This window comes from Fringilla coelebs (genome assembly GCF_963513975.1).
Source record: "Fringilla coelebs genome assembly, chromosome: 15".
Classification (NCBI taxonomy): domain Eukaryota; kingdom Metazoa; phylum Chordata; class Aves; order Passeriformes; family Fringillidae; genus Fringilla; species Fringilla coelebs.
This window is the reverse complement of record NC_140041.1, coordinates 5,007,318-5,014,529: the sequence shown is the minus strand read 5'-3', so window position 1 is coordinate 5,014,529 and position 7,212 is coordinate 5,007,318.

The window sequence follows — 7,212 nt, the reverse complement described above, 5'->3', positions numbered from 1 at the left end:
AAAAGCCAAAATTCTCTTGTGGATGCCCTTTCCCATTTATCATGTTTCCTTTCGGAAATATCTGTATTTGGAAAACTTACTCTGAAGTCTTCTAAGTGTTCTTTTTTCATCCTTTAAAGGAAGTTCTCAGTGTATTAGCAAGGCTGCAGAACTTCTCACTTTCTGTAAGTGACGTGTAATTGTGGAACTTCCTCTGTGTTACTCTTAAAGTGAGGAAATTTTGGTGTGGTTTTGTGGTTTTTCACTGCAATGTAGTTTACCATTGAAACATTAAACACAAGCATTTACATACATGCTAGGGAATACAAGAATTTAGCTGCTACCTGGAAGTTAACTTGCTCATAAATATACAGAGTGATTGAAAAAGGGTCTTTAATTTCCTGCCTGTCACCAGACTGTGCAGTGTGGAATGTTTGGTGTAAAATGAGCTATCCGGCGTCTTGCAGACACCTCTGGTGGGGATGGGGAAAACAGATCTGAAGGGAGGTTTTTTTATTACCTTAATTCTGAGGCATTTTTTTCCCAGCACTGGCACTCTGACTGTTTCCTACACACCTTCTAACTCTTAGAGGAAATGAAATACCATCCCTGGGAAGTGCTGGTAATAAATATACATGCAGAAAAATAAGAAAAAACATATTGTACTGCCTGACAGCTGTCAGATTCCTGCTGTCTTGAATCAGGCAGAGAAGTTCCTGACCCAGCCTTTCACTGAGGAAATAACTCTCCCTTTCCAGCAATGCAGATTCACTGACTGCTTTCCCAGCCCTGGACTCTGTCAGGGACAAAAATGCATATTTCCTGCATGGGTTTTAGGAGCAAGTTCTGAATTTTTATGCACTGAATGACCACTTGACCTATTGTGCCAAACAAATCCTTTAACTTATCTCCACATGTGAAAAATTGGACTAGATAAAGCCTCTGTGATAATGAATGAGCTAAGGGCTGTTCAGTTAAAAACAAGATCAGCAAATCTGAAGTTTCAGTTTCTTCACAATAAACTGCAGTGTTTTATCTGAATGTTACAGCTAAGACAGAATATGTGAACTAAAACCCCCAAAAATGAAACTGAGATCAATGCTCAGCTATCTTTAGTTCATCTCAGATCTGAGGTTTAGCTCAAACTGGAAGTTTAACACAGGCCTGTGAGGGGCTCAGTATGTTCATTAATTTTCAGAGCAATTGATTTATTAGTTATGAGCACTTTTAGATTGGAGTTATTTGTATCAGTTATGTATCAGTTAACACATTGCTTGGAAAAGCCCCTAAGTAAGAATAAATAAATATGAAGGTGAATATATGATCAGCTATATAAATACAAATGTGTGTGTGTGTGTATATATATATATATATATATACACACACACATAACTACTGTCCTAAAATACTATGCAGTATCTTTGGGCAATTAAAACAGATGAGAGAATTCTATATCAATGATATACCTGAAGGCAAGGACTTTTTAAAAAATCAGTTCTTACTGGGGGGACATGAAAATTGTTTCATTGCTATATAAGAATTTAATTTCTTCATTGGTGTGACCAACTTAGTCTGTGTCTTGGTCCAATAAATTGTACTTTGGTGTTTACCTCAACATAGCAAATATATTAAGAAAATATAAGAAAAATATTAAATCTCCCTCCCCCCAACAGTTCAATGAGCGCTTTATCAGGAGAAACTAGGGCAGGTTAGGAGATGCAAAATATGCTGGTGTGTAATTAAGGAAGTGTAAGCTGCTCTATAAGAACTGCCTGTTGTGCCTGCTCTTATCACATGCTAGGTGAAAGCCTGATATTATCTCATGTGCTGCAAAGTCCCCACCTAAATTACCTCGTGGTATTTGGTTCCTGTAACCTTGCTCTGCAAGAAGTGTCAAAGGCAGGGCTGAGGCTTTTGCCTGTCGAGGTTTAACCCCAGTCAGCAGTCAAACCCCTCCCAGCCACTCCCTCACTGCCCTGTCAGCAGGGTTGGGAAGAGAACTGGAAGGGTAAAAGGGAGAGAACTCTTGGGATGAGTTTAATGGGGAAAGTAAAAGGTGTGTGTGCAAGAAAACAAAGCAAGGAATTAATTCACTGCTTCCCATGGGTGGGTGGGTGTTCAGCATCTCCAGGGGACCAGGGCTCCATCATGTGTGACAGTGACTGGGGAAGATGAGCACCATCCCTCCGAACATCCTCCCTTCCTCCAGCAGAGGAGCTGGTTAAAGGCTGCTGGTGGAAGATTAACTGGAGGGCTGGACCACTCAAAATAGCCTGATCCTGTCAGTTTTGAGCTATTCCCTGAACGCTCATTTACCTGCCTTCCTCCCTCCCACACCTCAGAGGTAGGATGTGCACTTTTCCTCCCCGGATAAGACAGCCTTGTAAAAGGTTATTTTTACAGAAAAGGAGTGATCCCTGTGCCGTGGGGACAAACCTCATAGACAATTCAGAGAAGGCACTGTCATCCCCAGGCTACCTTGAGCATCACTGTACTCTGAAAGCTCAGAAGCCCTGGGAAAGGAGAAGGTCAAGAGATCACACATGAACAAGATCCAAAGCTGTGCAAGTCTGAGCCAGCTCTGTTTGAGACGGCAGGGTGCCCCCTGCACCACGGGTAAGTGAAGCTCCTCACACTGACAGCTGCTGCTTGTGCTGCCTGCATGCTCTGTCCCATGCCCGAGGAGTTTCTGCTGCCTGCAGGGCTCTCGGAGGGTGAGGGTGCTTGGAGGAGCAGCTGTGCTTTCTCCACAGACCAGAGGTGTCACAGGCTGTGGGGTGTGTGCCTGCCAGCTTGGACACCCTGCTGGGTGATGAACTGCAGGCACACAGTGCTTTTACCTCGGTGTGTGTGCGAGCAAACAGCAGCAGAATTGGGGTAGAAACAGCAGAATCAGTTGTTATTCCATAAGGTGCTAGCATGGAAATAATCAACATCAACAGCAGCCGTGTGACGCTGACGTCAGACCTCTGTCCTGAGGCTGCCACAGTGAGTGGGCACAAACTGTCCCATATGCCAGCACATGGAGCCCTTGTCCTGCTGCCAGGGATGGTGCTGAAGAAGTGCTGGGGACCCCCAGGTCTCACATACTCTCCTGGGCAGCAGGGCTGTCCTTCTGCTGCCACTTCATGCAGCTTCCTGGGGCAGAGCCATGGTGATCCCATGCCACGTTGAGGGGACAGCAGGGGACTCCTGTCATCACAGGTGAGCAACGCTAAGAGGTTGATGGCTTAGGATCAATAAAACCTGAGAAGTTATTATTTAAATCTTCCCAGAATATCTGTATATACATGTATTCCTGTGATGAGCAGCTGAGAACTCTGGGCTTGTCCAGTTTGGAGAGAGGGATGCTGAAGGCTGACCTCATTGCACTCTGCACTCTCCTGCCTGTGAGGAGGAGACGGAGAGAGGGAAGTGCTGAGCTTTTCTCCCCAGGATCCAGACAGCAGGTATGGGAAAGATTTCAGTGCTGCACCGGGGAGGTTTATACAGAACATCAGGGAGCATTTTTTGTGGAAAGCCTAGAACAGGCTTCCGGGAGAGGCAGTCACACCCCAGGCCTGGCAGTGCTTGAGGCACTTGGACAGTGCCCTCAACAACGGGCGGTGACTCCGTCAGCCCTGAGTTGCTCAAATGACTCTTATGGGTCCCTTTACACTGAAATAATCCGTCCCATCCCGTCCCGTTCCGTTCCATCCCGTCCCCCCCGGAGCCGCCCTGCGGCGCCACCTGCTGGCGGACCCCGTCCTCGAAAGCTGCGGGGCCCGTTCTGGAAAACATCTGGAAAACATCTGGAAAACATCCTCAGCGCGCACACAGAACGATACCGGACTGGCACCCAGTGTGACATATCGCTGGGCCTTAAACCAAGGCATCGGGAGTACCCGGGGCTCGGCAGAGCTGAGCCAACTCCGCCTGTCCGGCCCGCTGTACCGCGGGGCTGCCTGCTGTGAGCCGGAGCAGGAACCGGGAGCTGGAGCAAAAACTGACTCCTAAAACAGGTCACAGAGACCAGAAGGGACAGGACCCCAGCGAACAGCGAGCAACACACACCCTGCAGCCAACCACCGTGCAAGCAGCAGCTCCATCCAGCTACTCCCTGCCGACTAGAGAGCACAAAGATAAAGGAAGGTGGGACAGAGTTTCCAGCACTGTTTGCCTCATACCACAGCTGGTAAACAGTGTCTGGAGCAGTGCAAGCACAAACAGGAGCATTGCATCCTCAGGCTGCAGTTCCCTGAGTGCCTGCTCAGCAATCCCCAAGCTGCACAGCCACGAGCAATGCAAATAAACTGTTGAGCAGAGCAGGGCAGCCACTACCCAGCCATTTTTGAGCACTTCCCCCGCTAGCTTTTTTAGTGGGCTCAGCTGGGTTTGCTTTAGGTGAAAATGCTGCCATCTGCTACAATTATGTAATTAACCTTCATAGTTCAGACTTAATGATGCTCATTAAGGTTGAGTGTTTTTATTGGCTAACTGCTGCCACCAGTTTTGCGTGGAACTGCAAAGGCAACTCTTAGGAACTGTAGTCTGAAGCGTAATTAGCAATATTTGAGTGTTGCACAGGGGCATGGGTGAGGGAAGACAGAGGACTAGGTGGGAGCTTTATTTTGTTCTTTGCTAAGGCTGGAATGCAGTGAACAGGAGAAGTCTGTTGCTGCTGGGTCACTAATGTTAAATAATCATCTACAGCAGTGTGGCAGCAGATTTGGAGAGCGTGTCAGGGCATCACAGGATCCCTTCCTTCCACAGCTGGCTGTGTGACTTCTGTTTCCTCAGCCCTACCTCCTCCAGCTCCATTCCCAGTATTTTTTCATTTATTCTAACAGTAATTAATGAGTGTGGTTTTGCTGCAGGTCTTTATCAGTTAAAAAAATGCAGCAAATCAAGATTTTAATTAAAGAAAATGCCCAGGATCAAAAACTATGTGGCTTACTTTGCCTGTGCATGTAAGACTCCTAAAACACTAGGCCATGATGCCATAAAAATTGGTAATTAGTGTAAATACCACCTTTAACTACAGCTGTTCTTTGTCCAGGAGGAATGTCTGTAGTTCCCCCATCATTTCCTGTGGACACTGAAGGCTGGACTCAATACCTCAAATACACAGAGAAATAATCTGCATCACAAGGTGTTACAATCTTCCATAACCCAACAATTTATTTAAACTTACATCACAATGAGAATCTAATAATAAAATACATCAGTTCACACCAGTCTGCATTGCCATTTTTAAAGGGTAAGCATCTTTCTTCACTTTATATTAAAACTTTCTGGAGGTAAAAACTACTGCATTGTACCCACAGTTCTTGAAATCGATTGTAACATTAGGCAGGTTACAAAGGAACTTTCAGAGCTAATTACACTTCAATTAACCACACATTTTTGGCACATCTGAATGCTTTTTTATTTTCTTCTTAAAATAATTCTATAGCAAGTCAAGAGAATTCTGGACATAAAGCATCTCTCTCCAGTGGCAAGTGCTGCCTAAAAGTATACAAAAATTGCATCATTTGGTTACAAAATAGATATTTTCTTAGTTCTTTATCCCAAGGCTTAACACTGAAGTGCCACGACAGAAAAGGGCCAGGAACAGGGCCGGCCTTGCTTAGTTGTTGCTGGTCCCTTTGCTGCAAGGCTTGGCTTAAGTAAATCCCAGAGTGATGTGTTAACAAGATGTTGATGGCTTTTTCCCTTGGCAGGCCTTTGCTTTCAGAGCACCCTGCAGCAGGTGGGAGGCCACCCGTGAATGTCACCCTGTTTGTCACAGTGCTGCTGCTCAGGTGACACAGTGAGCACAGCTTTGGACAGGTTCAGGAGGGGTTTTGTTTCTGCAGGCCTTGGCAGTCCAGTGGCTACAAATCTGAGGGCTGGTGAGCCACTGCCAGGCTGGCTTTCTTCTGCCTGACACCACAGCAGCTGCTTCTTTAGAAACTCAAATGTTTTTAAGCAGGAATGAATCATTAATGGTAGTAGTGTGCCTGGCACATATTTGTACAAGTGTTTGCAGTCACTCACATGAATTTTTAAAATGTGTGGGTTGTGGTTTAGGTGATTTTTGTCGTACATCACAAACCCCAGCTGCTATGAGCTGCTGATCTTCTATTAAAAATAAATAGCAGTCCACAGTACTTGCAACCAGGGTTAGTTTTTCCCTGGCTCTTGAGCTGTACTGTACCAATCAGAGTCTGGCACATTAAGTAGTGATTGTTTCATGTGTCACCAATTGCCAGCTCCATGTACTGATATTTATTTTGATGATTTTTTGAGATGCCTGTTAAATTGGTTATGTCCCTTCTGCTCACATTGTTCTGGTCGTAACAGAGAAATATGAATGAACTGCTGCAGTTAAGGAGAGACACAGCAGAAGAACAACAAGCATGTTACAGCTTTCTGGCTGTATTATAGCTAGATGGTCTCTCAGCTTTAGAGGGAAATAAACATTTCTCCTTGTCATGGCAGGGTTGCATTCTGTGCATCCTTCCAAAGCCCAAATCAAAGCTGTCCCATTTTCTTGATTCAACTTTCCTACTCATCCTTTGCTGAATCTCCTGATCTGAAAGCCTTTTGGGGAGACCAGTCAGCATTCCCAGAAGGACTTTATGGCTGCTAGGAATCATCTCTGATTACCTTCCTTAGAGACAGAGAACTTGAAGACAAGTTCCATTCTTACTCCATTAGAGAAAGAAAGAAATTATACAGGTAATAGAACAGTTGTTGATGGGGAGGTCTGAAACTTACAGTAAGAGAAAATTCAAGGTATCCATGGTGCTCTTTGCATGTATGTCCTGACCCTGAAAGGCAGCCCTGACAAAAACCCTTCAAAAATCAAACTTGCTCCCAGAGTCAATGTTTCCCTCACATCCACAGTGAGAATTCATCCCTGCATTGATTTCCAATTCCCACTCAGCAGTGGCTCTGAACACAGCTCAGGTGAGTGGGGGTCCTTGGGGAGGCACGAGTGCAGGACACGGAGCAGGTGGAGGAGCTTTGGTGAGCAGGTCAGGCTGCACTGGGGGGAGCTGTGACACCTCTCCCTGCAGGACAGGTGCCAGCTGAACACCTTCACGGGGAGTTAGTGCAACTTCTGCTCGCCTGGAAAGCCGTGGGGAGACAGGCAGCTGCTCAGAGCCAGCGTGAGGCTGAGCAGCAGCCACGGCCCGGCTCACACCCTGCCTCAAGTGACAGTGGCAGTAAAAGCTGATACTTTGCAGGTGCCTTCTGGCACCTGCG